This window comes from Petaurus breviceps, unplaced genomic scaffold (assembly GCF_028583685.1).
Source record: "Petaurus breviceps papuanus isolate PSGF00001 unplaced genomic scaffold, PetGlider_PUasm1.0 186, whole genome shotgun sequence".
Taxonomy (NCBI): Eukaryota; Metazoa; Chordata; class Mammalia; order Diprotodontia; family Petauridae; genus Petaurus; species Petaurus breviceps.
The window spans coordinates 31471542-31488660 of NW_027185798.1; the positions used below are offsets into that span (position 1 = coordinate 31471542).

General features: G+C 44.0%; 1 pseudogene; it reads left to right on the plus strand.

The window, feature by feature from the left end:
- The first annotated feature begins 310 nt into the window (after window positions 1-310).
- Window positions 311-1554, plus strand: LOC138162135 (receptor expression-enhancing protein 6 pseudogene; annotated as a pseudogene).
- Window positions 1555-17119: the final 15565 nt, after the last annotated feature.

Genomic DNA, 17119 nt, shown 5'->3' on the forward strand with positions numbered 1-17119 from the left:
CCCTCTGGCCACACAGCACCAAGGAATGCTACCAGAAAGGATTATCGGGAGTGAAAAAAGTTTAAGAAGCCCAGGACAGGCAAAGGGAAAGGAACAAGCATTTATTAGGTGCTTACTATGGGTTGGGCTCTGCATTAAGCACTTTACAACTATTACCTCAATGGAGACTTATAACAACCCAGTGAGATAGGTGCCAGGGTGATCCCCATTTTACAGTTAAGGAAACTAAGGCACACAGAACTCTAGTGACTTACCCAGAATCACACAACTACTAAGTCTGTGAGGCCAGATTTGAACTTCCTAACACTAGGCTCAGTGCTCTCTGCACAGACCCAGGAGTCCTTTTGTAGTTTGGTAAAGTCTATGGACCACGCTTTAGAACAATGTTTTTTAAAATTTACAGTGGGAGCAGTTGCAGGACCATGAGGTGGGAGGGAGGGAAGAGGAGGGACTGAGAGAGCAGAGGAGTGGAGGTCCTGAGAGCCTGGAGAGGGAGACACCACCAGCACCACTGCAGAGCAGTAGGGGAGCCCAGGAGGTCGCCCCTTGGACCTGGGTCCAGTCATCCTCTGTCCCCTCTCCTCCCCACTAGGTCCCAGGAGCCATGGATAGCTTGAGGCAGCACTTCCAGAGGTTTCTGGAGCAGAAAAACATTGTCACCAATGTCCTGTGGAAGCCAGAGATCTCCAATATCAAAAAGTACTACCTGGCTATAGGTTCCATTGCCTTCCTGGCCTTATATCTCATATTTGGTGCCTCCCTGTTCTGCAATCTAATCAGATTCACCTACCCAGGATATGCCTCCATCAAGGCCACTGAAAACCCGAACAAAGATGGAGAACCTGCTGCATGGTATATGGCATATCTGGCCTGGCTGTTCTCTGACATCTTGCTTTTCTGGTTCCCCTTCTACTATGCAGGGAAGTGTGTCTTCTTGCCATGGTGCATGCTTCCAGTGGCCTGTATCATCACCTGATCTGCCCCATCTTCCTGAGGCACCAGGTTTCCACAGACAACCTGGTGACTGACATGGATAGACAGGCCCTGGACACAGTTTCCCCAGGGAAACAACCAAGCAGGCAACTCACCTCCAGAAGAATAAGTGAAGAGATCACCCCTGAGCCAGAGGCTTCCAGTGACTAGACACCCTCCTGCCAACCCCTTCAGCATCAGGGACCATGACCCCCAATCCTGGCCCATGTCTAATCAGCTGACCCCTCCCAGTAGTATGTCTCCAACCAACTCCATCCTCTTGGGTTTTACGGCATGGTTTTAAGGTTTTAAGGCTTGGAGGTGGGGGGACCTCTGCCCATTTAGGTTCCACCAGCACTCCTTAAGGGCCCTGATGGTGCTCAGGCCAAGTACACCATTAACCATCTGCCTCTGGCCCCTTCCACCCACCACTGGTCTCCCCACAGCACTCTGGATGTGTCCTGGCTATTCCAGCTACCCATGTATTTAAAAAAAGTCCTGAAGAAATAAAAATTTAAAAGTATAATGGAAGAAAAGATTCAACTTTTTTTTTTCTTATCTAAGTTCACAGACTGCCTAAAATCCATTCATAGACTCGTTGGTAGTCTAACATTCCCAGGTTCAGAACTCCTGGGATACAGCATTAGTCTAGTTCTAATAAGATGAAATTCAATAGGATATTTGTAAAGTCTACAAACTGTCCCCCTCCTCATGCTCTACCCTACCAGTGATTCTGAACTCCTGCCTGTCATGATTCAAACCCTGTTCTTTGTCCCCACACTGGCCGATCTTTTATTCTCATTCCCCTAAACCCAACCCCACCCTACCCCCTCATGTTAAAGCTACTCACCCATTCTAATGGGTTCTTTGGAATGTTGGCTCCATGGGCAACAATCTTGCTTCATTTTAAATGCCTTCTTTTCCTACTCCTATATTCTGGTTCTCACTGAGCCCTGGATCCCTCCTTGATGATACAACCTTTTCCTGCACTGGCTGTACTTTTACTCCTTCCCCTTCATCTCTCTGGTCAAGTTGAAAGGTTTGGAATACTCCTTGATTCCCATAGTCATCAGTCTCCTCCTTTGAGGTTTATTTAATCTCTATCTGTCATCCAATCAAAATTCTGGTCACTGTTGTCAACCAACCTCCAGTACACTTCCCTTCTTTCCTCCATGAGTTCAGTCCCTGGCTCACAGTCTTTTCCTCCTTCCCAACTCCTGCCCTCATTTTAAGGGACTCCCTCTAAAATACTAACCTCGAAGTTCCGATCTCATGGGATTCATCGACCTCACCAAACCTTAGTCACTGCACGTGAGCTACTCCTCCACATCTCAGCCACACACCAATATGACCCTATCTAGAACTTGTCATCCCTCATAAATACATCACTTCTAGATTACGATCTCCGAAATTTCCCTATTCAATGACACTCTTGTCATTCTCCTTCTCCTTCTGCCTCGTAACCCTTAAACCCCGTTATTCATCTATATGGCCCCTTCCCCTTTATCCTAATGACGATCTTTCCCTTTCAAGCTGCAGCCTTGGATCCCTCCCATCATCTGCTGCCTTCATGCCTACATATGTGCTGCTGAATGAAGCTAGAAAAAATAATGAGACTGCGCTGCTTGGGTCCACTACAAATTTACATTACATAACCTCAACTGGGCCCTCCCTGCTGCTTGACCATCCTTCTACATCTCCCTAATGAACTCACTCTCTCACTCTTCGCAGTGACTCTTCCAAACCTTGTCATCCCTCCTCAGGCCTCCCGAGGCTCCCCCTCCCTCCACTCTCTGCTGAGGACCTTGCCTCATACTTTTCACTGAAAGTCGAACACATTCGAGTTCCCTCTTCTCCTCTTTCTTCATCTCATTACTCAGATGCCTTCTGCCACACTCTCCTCCATACTCTCTCTCACTTCTTCTTGCCAAGATAAACCCTTCTAAGTGAACATGTGATACCATTTCATCCAATCTTCTCTGGCAGACTGCCCACCTTGACCTTATCTTAAATCACTCCCCGTGACTGGACAGCCTAGGTCTCTACGCCATACTCAGAAATCTCTCACCTGATCCAGCTATCCCTGTTACCATGCCATATTATTTTCCCCTTTGTTGCTAAACACTTTGAGAAGGCCATCTAGAGTAGGTGCCTCCACTGGCTTTCCTCTCACTCTCTTAACTTTCTACAGTCTGGCTTCCAATGTCATCATTCAACTGAAACTGCTCTCTCCAAAGTTACCAATGATCCCTTATTGGCCAGATCTAATTCTTGTCTTTCCTGATCTTGCTCTGGTCTTTGACACTGTTGATCACCCTCTTCTATTGGATATTGTCTTCTCTCCAGGTTTTCATGATCTGGTTCTCCTTCTACTTGTCTGGCTGCTTCTTCTCTAAGTCCTAGCTGGATTTTTATCCAAGTTACACCATCTAACCATGGGTATCCCACAGGGCTCTGTCCTGCATCCTCTTCTCATCTTCCTCTATGCTAGGCCTGCACAACACATGGCCCACATGCCACTCTGGCCCACTAGACAATTTTAGACGACCCATGAAAAATGTAGATATGAAAGAAAGTAAAGATGCAGGGGCAACTAGGTGGCACAGTGAATAGAGCACCGGCCTTGGATTCAGGAGGACCTGAGTTCAAATCCATTCTCAGACACTTGACACGCTGTGTGACCTTGGGCAAGTCACTTAACCCCAATTGCCCTGCCTTCCCCCCTCCAAAAAAGAAAGTAAAGATGCAACGAATGCTTTGTCCATGCCCTGCTTAACTTGCCTTCCACTAGTCACTATTGTGCCTGTCATGTAACTTGGTGGGTGGGTTGCCACTGGGCACTCTCTCCTATTTGTTATGTGACCCACGGCAACCAACCATCATCAGTCTGTCTCTAGTCTGAAAGGAGCAATTTCATGATAAAAATCTTAATAAGTGTAATTACCTGAAATTTCCCTTTTTAAAAATATAGTTTATTTGTAAAATAGTTTAATCATCAATTATACCTTTACTTGGAAAGTGAGCTGCTAAAAACTTCTATGTGGCTAAAAGAAGTTTCACCTATTTTTCATTTTAGCTCCTATCTACTGCCAAGTTGTACAGGTCTGCTTTATACCCAGGGTGGGGAACCTGTGGCCTTCTAGGTCCTTGCGTTTGGCCTTCTGACTGAGTACAAGCTCTACAGAACAAATCCTTTTATTAATGGGATGTGTCCTGTGAAGTTTGGATTCAGTCAAAGAGCTGCACTTTGAGGACCCAGAGGGCCACATGTGGCCTCGAGGCTGCACTATACTATTTCACTTGGGGATCTCATCTGCTCCCATAGATTTAATATCATCAAAATGCAGATGATTCTCAAATCTACTTCATCTAGCCCTACCCTCCCTACCGACCTCTAGTCTCACATCTCCCACTACCTACTGGGATTTTTTTTTTTTATCGGGTGTCCTAATTAATATTAGACATTTTAAAATCAACATGTCCAAAACTGAACCCACTGTCTTTTCTCTTCCAACTTCCCGGTTATTGTCAAGGGTGGCACCATCTACTCAGTCATCCAGCTTGCAACCTAGCATCATCCTGGACTCTTCACTCTCTCTCACCCCCCATATTCAATCTGTTGTCAAGGCCTATCAATGTTACCTCCATAACATTTCTCCCATTCACGCTCCTTCTCTTCTCTGACACTGCTCCCACCACGTCCTCACTTCATACCTGCTAACAGCCTGCTTCCTGGCCTCCCTGCCACTTTCCTACCTACTCCTCCACTCGTCTGTCAAAGTGATCTTCCTAAAGTCCAAGTATAATTGTGCCAAATCTCAACATAATATACTCCAGTGGCTCCCTACACCTGTGGGATCAAATAGAAAATCCTCTATTTGATGTCAACAGCCTTCACAACTTAGCTACCTCTTACCTTAGCAATCTTACCCCTTTCACTACACCCATCCTCTAACCTCGTTCCAGAGACACTGGCCTCCTTATGAGTCTTTAAACAAGACACTGTATCTCGCTACTCCAGGCATTTTCACTGGCTTTCCCCCAAGCCTGGAATGTTCTCCTTCCTCATCTCCACTTCCTGGACTCTGGCTTTTTTCAAGTTCCGATTAAAATCTCACTTTCTACCTGGAGCTTTTTCTGATTCTCGCTTAAGTCTAGTGCCGCCTCCCTCCTATCGATTATTTCTGATTTATCCTTTATATATCTTGTTTGTACATAGTTGTTTGCATATTATCTCTCCTATTAGACTCTGAGCTCCTTGAAAGTACGGACTGCCTTTTACCTTTCTTTGTGTCCCCCATGCTTGGCCACAGTCACTAACATACAGTAGGCACTCAATAAATACTTAGTGACTAAGTCTGACCAAGTCCAGTGAGTGGAACCATCAACTTCCTTCATTCCTTACACTATACAGACTAAGGTCAAATTAACTTTTTGGTCTGTCACCTTGTACTGTTTAAACTCATTATGCTGTGTTAAATGCTGAAAACACAAACGCCTTCCCCAATCTTAGGGAAAGAGAGAAAGAACTTGAGTCCAGTTTACCTATATAAAATCCAGGAACTGATTTGCTTAATATCCCAGATGCCTAGCATGTCATACCACAAAGTTATTTGTGTTTATGTTTGTCACTGAAGAGACATAGAAAGAGATAAACAGGGCAATGAAGACCACAGTAAAGGCTTAATTTTTATACTAATGCTGTTTTTATTTTGAAGAAGAAAAATTTCTAGATTTCATAGATGGCAAATATCATCAGAATTAGTTTTTTTTTTAAGTGCTTTCATTACTACTTCTAGTGTGAAAGCAAAAGTACTCTTGAAATTCTGTTTTCATCATTAGCAATGGAAAAAACAGATTTCCAACTATGGATTAGTAGAGTATCAAATTTTCTTTTTTAAAAGAAAAAAAAGTCTTCTTTCATGGATTCATATCCCCATCTTGTGGTCTTTTAGAACACTGCCATAATGAACTCTTAAAGCTGCATTTCTATCATTTGAACTAATGCCTAATTAACAATGTTCATTACCTGTTGGTACTTGCTTCAAGGTGGGTTAAAAGTAAGCCAGAAAACTCAATACCTAGAATCCCTTAAAAAACCACATGTCCTATGATTTCATTAGTGTGGGAACTCCTGGTATGGAAACTGTCAAAAGATGCAGATTAATGCCTTATGATATCAGATCTAACCTCACTGTTCTCCACTGTAACCTCTTCTAGCTAAATGAATTTGCCATTCCCTCTATAATGAAAAGCAAATTTATAACTCTATATCTTTATAAGCCACCACTGAAGTCCCACTATGATGCCTTATTATGGCAGAGAGGTGACTTTAGTTCTTGGAGACCATGCCAATAAGAGCTGAAGCTCTGGAAGATTCTACAAAGATAGAAAGACCAAGCATAGGACTTGAAATATTATACTCTGCTGGAAGAGTTGTGAGCTGTTCTAACCAATGTAGAAAATAATTTGAAATTACTAAAGTCACTAAATCATTTGATGTAGTCATTCACTATTGAAGTCTGAGCTGCCCACTGGGGACCTAACCAGCCAGTTCCAGTTATGTAACACATCTTCTTTCTTTCCTTCCCTCCTTCCTCCTCCCCTCCTCTCCTCTCTTTCCTCTACCTCTTTCACAGGGTATCTTACCCTTACCTGTGGGTTTTTCTGCCCAAATGGATAAAAATTGTGATGACTGAAACAGAGCAAGATACCTTGGGGTTTACAGGCTTGATTCCTTTAAAGATCATGCCTTAAACCCAATTTATTCTGGTTCTCATTGATTTGGTCAACAATAGGTCCCAGTCCAAGCCCCATTTAGTGGTCATGGGTTTGCTGCCTCCCTCCCCACCACCAACAAAGCTCAGAGTAAACGTAAATAGTAAAAGTTTCTGTTTGGTCCAGAAATGCTGAATCTTCCCCTCCCAGAATGACTTTTTTTTTTTAATTAGGTAAAAGGGGCCATTCCTACGCTCCTTTCTTCCCTAGTCTTAATAACCAAATGGGTACTGCCTCAGTCAAAGTGAGAACCCGGAAAGATCTTAGCTTAAAAAGGCCAAGGTCTCCCACTGCATTGGACCATCTCTAGTTGTCATGATCTATGGCCACTGAACCCAGATGACTCTGGAGGAGAAAATGAGGCTGGTGACTTTCCACTTCCCTCCCTCACTTAAATCCAATTCACTTGCAAGTCATGGCATCACCTTCCTGATGTCATGGTCCTCTTAGAGAACAAAGGACAAACAATAACTACTACACAAACAAATCTACTATTAAGCATAGATCTCAAACAGATCAAAGAAGGAAAGACAGATCTGATAAATATATACCAAAATGTCCACAGAACTATTTTTTGTGTGGTCACAAAAAAAGTTGGGAACAAAGTGTGTGTCCAGAGGAATTCATCCAAGATGGTCAAGACTTTGAGTCCATGACATCTGAAGATCAGCTAAAGACATGGATGTTTAGCCTTTGGAAGAGAAGACTCATGGGGCACATGATAACTGTTTGCAATAACCTGGAAGAGGAATTATACTTGCTCTTTGTCCTCAGAGGGCAGATCAGGAAGTTGCAAAGAAGAACATTTACCCTCAACATCAAAACAAACTTCCTAACAATCTGAACAATTCAAAAATGGAACGCACTGCCTAGAGGAGCCTTCAAGCCAAGGGTAGACAGCTGCTTGTTGAGTACCTTACAGTATGTATGGGTGAGATTAGATGGCCAATAAGGTCCCTCCCAATTCTCACATTCTGTGATTCTGAGTACTTATCACCTGGAAAATGACAAAACAGATAGTGATATATGAACATAATGCAATACTATTGTACCACAAAAATAACAAATATGAATAATTTAGAGACGTATGAAAGACTAAAATGATCTGATACAGAGCAAAGCAAGCAGAACTTGGAGAACAAGGTCCATGATTGCAGTAGCTTCAACAAAAGCAAGGAAAGGCAGCCAAACTCTAATTAAAAGGACTTATCTAGTTATAGAACAGATGATAAAATACATCTCTGATCTTTATAGAGAAAGGTGGATGACTAAGGGTGAGGAACGCTGCCAACACTATCAGGTGCAGCTACCATGTGAATTGGCTTTTCTTAATGATCAGGGAGAGTTCAATGGAGAGGTCGACAATGGTGTAAAAACAAAAGGCAGCAAGCATGGGCCTCAAGACAGATTGTGTCACATCTACCTAGTCTAGTTGAGTGAGGCTCACCCCCAGAAAGTTCACCATCAAGAAATATGAAGTCTTTTTTGTTTGTTTGGTTGGTTTTTTTGGCACAAAAGTTTATATAATGATCTAGAAAGTTATAGAAGAATTGCTATCAGCTGGGGAGGTTGCAGCCAAGCCACCTAAATCCCGGGTCTCCTGAAGTCCCCTCCACTAAGACATCCATGACCATCACTTCTTTCAAGACCTGCCTCAAAACACCTCTGAAAAGCTTTCCTTTAACCAAGTTGGGGGACTGTGGGATGTGTATGCCTTTTTGTCAACATCTGACATGAAGGTGATTTCAAGACGTTTCTTACCAGTGTGCTGTTGTCCTGATTCCAATCCACATTTCACCAATAGATATGTCTTAATTCTGGGAAAATCAATATGATAAAAAAAGACAAATAAAGGGGCAGCCAGGTAGCACAGAGAGTAAGAGCACCAGCTCCAGTGTCGGGATGACCTGGGGATCGAATCCGGGCTCAGACACTTAGCACCTACCCAGAAACACCTGGCCGTGTAACCTTGAGCAAGTTACTTAACCCCAATTGCTTAAAAAAAAAAAAAAAGACAACTAAAGAGTCTGGGAGGAAAAGGATCATGGATTTAGAGCTGGAAGGGACATGTGTGTTTTGATTTCCTACTCTGCCCCTCAACAGCTATGTGACTAAGTGAGTCATTTAATCTCTTTGGGCCAGAATGCTCTCATCTGTCAAACTAAGATTAGACTAGATGGTCTTTAAGGTTTCTTTTCAGGTCTAAAACTTTAGATCAAGCAAAGGCTGAATGAGCACTTATTAGGTATGTCAGAGTCAGGGTTCCTTCCATGTACGGGTTAGAGGAGATGACCAATGAAGTACCTTCCAACTCCCAAATACTGTGTTTCAGTTGAAATGATACTGAATAAGCATCTATTGTAGATAAGCCACTGGGCACTGAGATTAAGAGATGAATAAAACATTCTCTAATAATCTAATAATTAGAATTATAGGAATCTAATAATCTTGTTAGAGGGATAAGACATGCACAAACAAATGAAACAATATATAGAGTGGGAGAAATATATGAGAACTGAATTGCTATGAGAATTCAGATAAGGTGAAAATTATTTCTGCTAAGAAGAATCAGGCAAGGCTTCATGGAAGAGGTGGCTTTTAAGTAGGCCTTGAAGGACTGACTGATACAAGCTGTCAATAAGTCAAGATGGAAGGAGGCAATCCAGATACAGGGAATGGCAGAAACAAAGTCATGGAGACAGGCATATATATAGGGCATATTTCCAAGACAGGAAGATAAATAGTTCATTCTGCCTGAAGTACAAAGTAAATAAAAGGGAATAGGGAGCTGCAAAACTGGAAAAGCAAAGTTAGAACCCAACTGTAGAGGGTCTTGAATGTTAGGATCAGAAATTTTAATTTCATCATATAACTGGAGGAGAAAGAAGAGAAGAAGACTTTGGCTTGGTAAGAAAACATGTGGAGTTCTATATTCAGTTCTGGATGTCACATTTTAGGGAAAGGTGGAGAGCATCTAGAAGGTGCCCAGAATGGGAAAGGGCCTCAAGTTCATGCTCTATGAGGATGGATTAAAGGAAATGGAGAAGTTTAGCCTAAAGAAGAGAAGACTTGGGGGGGGGGGTGGATGGGGAACACATGAGGACTATCTGAAAAAGATTAAAAGGGTTATCTTACAGAACAGGGATCAGACTCGGCACAGTCTAAAGGAGCAGAACTAAGAATGATGGGTGGCCTTTAGGCTTATTGTAAAGAAAACTTCTTAACCATTTTAACTTTGCAAAAGTGGTTTAAGCTCACTAGAGGTTTTCACAGAAAAAGAGGACAACCACACTGTACTTATATCAAAGAGGGCATTTTTGTCTCATTATAGGTTAAACTAGTTGGACTTGGAGGTCCCTTCCAGTCCTGTGATTATGCCGCTTCTCACAGGAGAGTTTGCAGAAAGACACCTGAACACTAGAAGCTGAGAAAGAGACCTGAGGCTATTTTCAAAGAGAAAGATGGACTCTCTTAAAGAGGAAGCAGACACACGTCCTCCAAGAAATGGTGCTGTGGGTTCACACATGGCATCAGATATTCACTGATTCCATAAAGGTCAAAGGAAGAAAAGAGTAGTGATAGCAGCTGGTGACTCCTACATGGGGTACTGAAAAAGCTATTTGTTGACCTGATGTAACAACAAAGAAATGCCTGCTGTAATTCCTGGAGTACACATCCAATTCTCAATGAAAAGCCTCCCAAGACCTGTCAAACTGGATGACAACTACCCACTTTGGTTATTCATGTGGCGACAAATGATGCTTTGGAAAAAATATTAAAAGCAAGGCTAATATTGCAAAGTCTCAGGCAAAAAAACTAAAAACCTTAGATGGACATGTGGCCTTTTCATCATTGTTACTAATCAAAGGCAAAGCTTCAAAAGGAAATTACAGATCTGGGAAGTGAAAAGTTCGTTTAAAAAAAAAATTAGTGTTTAAGAATGGGGTTTAGGGGCGGCTAGGTGGTGCAGTGAGTAAAGCACCGGCCCGGAGTCAGGAGTTCGGTTCCAGCCTCAGACACTTAACACCCACACAAAAAAAAACTAGCTGTGTAACCTTGGGCAAGTTACTTAACCCCAATTGCCCTCCAAAAGGCCAAAAAAAAAAAAAAGAATGGGGTTTGGATTTCTGGACCACAACTACAAATATAAGGATGAAGGACTCGGCCAGAGTGGAGTAAACCAAAACAAATGCCAGTAAAAATGTTATTTGCCTGATGACTTGTATATCCATTCAAAAGAGATTCAGCCTAAAAAGGAAAGGGAGAAAGGGAAAATTATCTATGTATATCCACCAAGCTAGATACAAGAGAAATATTCTTTCTGCCTAGAATGTAGAGAGAATATGTTCACAGACAGGCCCACAAATTCCTAGGATACAAAATAGGATTCAAGAAAGGACCCAGTAACATAACCCACGACTACCCTTGACTTATATATAAGTAACAAGCTAGTGAACTGAAGATGTGAATGTAAAAAAGCAAACTGGACCCCACAGATATGACTCAGACTTGGTGGGATAAGACCTAGGACTGGATTATGGCAGTGGAAAGGTACACTTTATTCAAAATGAGTAAAATCAGTGCAAGGGACAACTGGGACAGATTTATACTATATAATGAGAGCATACAGCTACTGGAGTAAATCCAGGACCCAGAATGGGGAAGCATGATGGAGAGCATCTAGGTGACATTTAAAGTGGCAGAAACACACATGAATTGACATTGGAGTATATCACCTGAACAGAAAGGTGAGAAGTTTGGGAAACAGATCCCATGGAAAGTAGGCGTGATATAAAAGGCTGAGGGAGGACCTATACATCTGCTATAGCTCGATGGCAAAAGAGCAACTAATAATTTCCTGATTTACCTTCATGATCATTCTATCCTTCTAAAGGTAGAGGAAGCAATAAGGAAAACTGCTCTGCTAATCCTGATTTTCCCCAATAGGGTTGGCTGCTAGGACGGAAATGATACGAACCCTTAGATAGAAGTGATCATCCCATCTTAGAATATATGCAAAAGAAGGAGAAGAAATCTGGGCATTGTTTGCCATACACTCTAGATACAGAGAGAGCAGATTCCAAAGGCTTTGAAGAAAGGCTAGGTAGGCTCCCACGGACAAAAATTCTACAGGGCAATTAAGACCATTTCACCCTCAATTTTCAATTAACCCCGGTGGCTCTCTATTACTCCCTTCCCCCTCATCCTTCCAGTTTTCCTGCATCTCACATGTACTCTGTGATCCAGTAACACCAGCAGCCCCTCACATATGACACTCCATCTTGAGACTCCAAGAATTTTCTTTTTCTTTTTAACTTAAATTTTCATTTTTTTTTAGTTTTCAACATTCACTTTTATAAGATTCTGAGTTCCAATTTCTTTTTTCTCCCTCCCTCCTCTCTCCCTTCCCCAAGATGGCATGCAATCTGATATAGGCTAACATGTACAATCATATGAAATCTATTTCCACAATAGTCATGTTGTGAAAGAAGAATCAGAACAAAACCCACACCCACACACACCCACACACACATACACACACACAACCAGAACAAAAAAACACAAGAAAGGGAAAAAAAAGAGAAAATAGTTTGCTTCAATCTGCATTCAGACTCCACAGTTCTTTCTCTGGATGTGTAAAGCATATTCCATCTTGAGTCTTTCGAATTGTCTTAGATCACTATATTGCTGAGAAGAGCTAAGTCTATCAATAAAGTTGGACACTCCAAGCATTTTCACTGGTTGTCCAGCATGCATGGAACATTTTGCCTCCTGGCTCCCTTCATACCTCAGCTGAAGTCTCACTTTCTACAAGAAGCCTCTCTCTGTCCTCCTTAATCTAGGTGACTTCCCTCTGAGACTGTAACTCAACCCAAGATTATTTGGGGGGAAGGAACTCCTAGTGATCAGGAAAGATGTGTGAGGCGTACACTAAGTGATATTTAAGCTGAGTTTTAAAAGAAATTAGGGATTCTAAGCAGAGGAATTGAGGAGGTAGTACATTTCAAGTAAGGAGACAATCTTAAAGACTTACAGGAGTAAATGTCATGTGATATGTCAAGAACAACAAGATGCCCAGTTTGGCCAGACTTCATGGTGAGTGAAGGAGAATCAGGTATAAGCCCGGAAAGATAGGCTGAAGTCATGTTGTGAAAGGCTTTAAATGACAGAACAGTTTGTATTTGATCACAGGGTTAACAGGCAGACCCTAGAATTTACTGAGCATGAGAATGACATGGCCAGACCTGTGAATTAGAAATATCAGCTTGGCAGTCGTGCAGAGGATAATCGGAGAGGGAATCAATAAAGTGAAGGGCATCCAGAATTTGGTGACCGGGATGGTAGAGGTTCTCAAGTAGCATTGAGAGAACTGGGGAATATTTAGCCTGAAGAGATTTAAGGGAGGTATGAATATAGTTGTCTTCAACTATTTGATGCTGGTTGCCAACACTGGAAATTATTTTGCCTGCACACAGATAGATAGATAAGAAATAGATAAATAGGATGGATAGATAGATATAGATGGATAGATAGATAGATATGTTTGTTTTTTCAATGGGGCAAAGGAGGAGGTAGAAGAAGGGTGGAATTTCATTAATTAAAAAAAAATCAAGTGTTTAAGGACTATTATATAGAAGGGGAATTTTTCCCTTGTCAGAAGACTTAAAAGAAAGAACTTAGCCCAATGAATGAAAATTGAAGATTTAGGTTTAAGGATATAAGGGAAACCATCCTGATTTATTAGCCTCCCTATTTATGGTCTCTCCCTTCTCTCATCTTTATTTCCAAAATAATCTTCCTCAAGCACAGGTCTCAGCTCTACAACTCAAGGATCTTTAGTGGGTCCCTATTACCACTAGGATAAAATACGAAATTCTCAGTCTGGCATCTCACAGAATTAGGAGCATTTATTGTCAACTAGTTCAACTTCTCCATTTTATAGATAAGGAAACTGAGACCCATAGAGGTTAAGTGACTTGCCCAAGGTCACAGGGCAAGCTAGTGGCAAGAGCCAGGATTCAAACCCAGGTCCTTTGACTCTAAATCCAAAACTCTCCACTGCCCCATGTTGCCATCTTCGTTTCAAAACCTCTACAACTGGGCTTCCACCCACCTTTCCAGGTTTACTTGCATATTACTCCCTTTCATGCATTTTTATTGCAGTAAAACAGACTTATCAGGTATTCCCATATACAACATTGTATCTCCCACCTCTCTGCCTTTGTCCAGTCTGTCCTCCATGTCTGGAATGTCATCTCCCTAGCTCTGCCTCTTAGAATCCTCCAAAGCATGACTCAAGTAACACCTCCCACATGAGGCCTTTTTTTCATCCCCCTCCTGAAATTACCTTGTATTTACTTGGTATATATTTACATTATATTTATGTGTGTATATGTTTATCTCCCAGTTGGAAACATAATATAGAGTCTTTGACAGCAGAGACGGTTTCATTTTTCTTTTTGTATCCTCAGTTTCTGACACAGGGTATTTCACAAAGTATATACTGAATTAATCTTGAATTAAACATTCCTTAAAGTGGTAGTGCCATTAACAGTGTGGAAAGGCCAAGGGAAGGATTTCAATTTCAGATGTCAGGTTTGAGGTGCCAATGAAACAACCAGGAAGTTAAAAACAGGTCTAGAACTCCAAATAAAGGCTGGAACCAAAAAAGAGATCTGGATGTTCCCTTTCTGCATCAACATAATGGTTAAACCAGTACTGACTAGATCTGGGGTTCTTAAATGCTTAAATACTTTGATAACTTTATTTTAATGTGATTGGTTTCTTTTGTAATTCTATGTATTTTATGCTTTTTTTTTTTTTAAAGCAATCGGGGTTAAGTAACTTGCTCAAGGTTACACGGCCAGGTGTTTCTGGGTGGGTGCTAAGTGTCTTGAGCCCTGGATTCGATCTCCAGGTCATCCCGACGCAGATACCTGGACCCCCGGAGCGTATTTTACGTTTTTAAGAATATTATTCTAAGGGGTAGCTAGGCGGTGCAGTGAGTAATGTACCCACTCTGGAGTCAGGAGGACCTGAGTCCAATCCAACCTCAGGTGCTTAACACTTACTGGCTGTGTGACCTTAGGCAAATCACTTAACCCCAATTGCCCTGCCTTCCCCCCTCCAAAAAGACAATAATAATAATAATAATATTCTGAGAAGGGGTCCACAGGCTTCACCAGGCTGTCAAAGGGACCCATGGCACCTGATCGCACAGGCACTAACACACACACATACAGATTTAGAGGATACTGACATTTAGAGGGTGGCTGAAAGAAACGTTGGCAGCTAGGTGGCAAAGGGGAGCCAGGGAGACCAGATTCAAATCTGGCCTCAGACAATTATGAGCTGTGGGATCCTGGGCAAGTCATTTAACCATGTTTGCCTCCGCTTCCTCATTAGTCAAATAACCTGGAGGAAGAAATGGCAAACCACTCCAGGATCTTTACCAAGAAAAACTCGAGAAGAGTGGGACACTACTGAACAACAAAAGGAGGAAACCAGCCAGCACTGGTCCAAAGGTGAGAGGAAAATCGGGAGAGCCATACGTCACAGAAGGCATCGGGAGGAAGGCACCCAACTAGCCCAGGAGGAAGTGATCCCACTTGCTGTTTCTTCTCTATTTCCCTCCACATCTAGTACTCATTCAAAAGCGGCCGCGGAGTGCCTCCGATGAAGCACTGTGCGCTCATGGAAAGCTGTCAGGGGGCCAGACATGAACGAGCCGAACGTGCAGCTCCACTACTAGCAATGGCCTCATTAAGGACCATGTTGACAGCTAGCAAGGGCAATCGCAAGTTCCCAACCACTCTGTAAGGTGGCTAGCTACCGGACCGAGGCGGCGGAGGGGGCCTCCTGACAAGTCCAGCCCTCCGGGTCGCTGCCCCCGCGCGACATCAGGCAACCTCCCCCCCCCCCCCCAAGCCCGCCTGCCGATCTGTTAAGTCGGGTGACGGAACCTCCCCGGCGTGCGTGGGCAAGCACGTGCGTGTCTGTGTACATACGCCCACGTGAGAGGTGTTTCAACTGACAAATCCGCGGCAGATGCGAGCTGCGGCCCCTGGATGCAGGGTTGGATACAAGGACCTTCACTTCCAGAGGAGAGACGCGGAGTCCGAGGAGGGGAAGTCTCCCATGGCCCGAGGCGGGTCCCCGCAATCCCGGCTTACCTGGGAAAAGGAGGCTACAGGGCGTGCCCCGCCCACTTTCTTGGGCTGGGGTTAGAGAAAAGCTCTGCCGAAAGCGGGGGACCATGGCAGGTTACCCTGAGCTCTCCGGGGGGAGCGCGCCCCAAAGGCTACAACAGATGAGCTGCAGCGGGCTTTGGTTGGGGGAGGGGAGGAATGAATGGACCCTGTGTCACGTGACCCTCCCACAGTCTGGAGGCGGAGTGCCCCGCCCCTCGCTCACCCTGAGCCCGCGGCCAGGCGGGGAGGGGACGAAGGGAGAGTGGGCAGGGCGAGCTGAAGGATCCACTACGGAAGGGTGGGAGAGAGGGGAGGGAAATCACCTCTACGGGAGCTGCGGGTGAAAGCGCGGGAAACGGAGGGCTCGCGGGAGGTCCGGTAACGGCGCCTCCGGAAACTCCTCTCTCTTCCCAGAGAAGGTTTGAGCCCGCAGCCCGGCCCTTCCAGGGAGAACGGTTGTGGACTTTTCCGTCCCCCTCCTCCGCAACTAGGGGATATTTAAAGAGCCCTATGCTGAGCCCCCAAAACGGGCCGGGAGTTGACTTCACCCTGCGCGGGTCAGGATGGGATAGAGAGGTTGACATTCAATGAATGACCTACCAGTCACCGTGGTCGAAATGCCTGTTCCTCATTTACATATAGTTTGCATAATCATTTAATACCAAACACCCCCCCCCTTGCCCCCTCCTCCCGGAACTGACCCCACTCTCTACTCCTTTTCTTGCACAGAGTCCCAGAGCGGTTTCAGTCTATGAGCATCCCAAACCCAGCCCCTACTTAGGACTTTCAGATTTTTCCTTCTCGGCTCCCTTAGAGTCCCCAAAGGTTGACCCCTCCCCTTCAGCTGGACGCCCCGCCCACTCCTGGCCCCGCCCCTTTGGCCTAAGGTAGCTTACTCTGCCCTCCCACCCACACACACCCCCTTTTCTATTTCTGGATAGGCATGCATTAGACACCTCAGTCGCCTCCATAGGTTACTATGGGCTCAGTGGGGTCCTGAGCACCGGGGACGCGCGGAGGAAAATCCCAGGGAGCGAGGACTCAGACTCTGAAGCAGATACCACTCGTCGGAATCCGGTGTGGGGGAAGACTATTTTTGTTTGTCCGTTTCGGTCGCGGGGATCAGAAGTTGTGCGGGCTGGACGGAGTCTAGGCGGTTCAAAGGCCCCCGCAGGCAG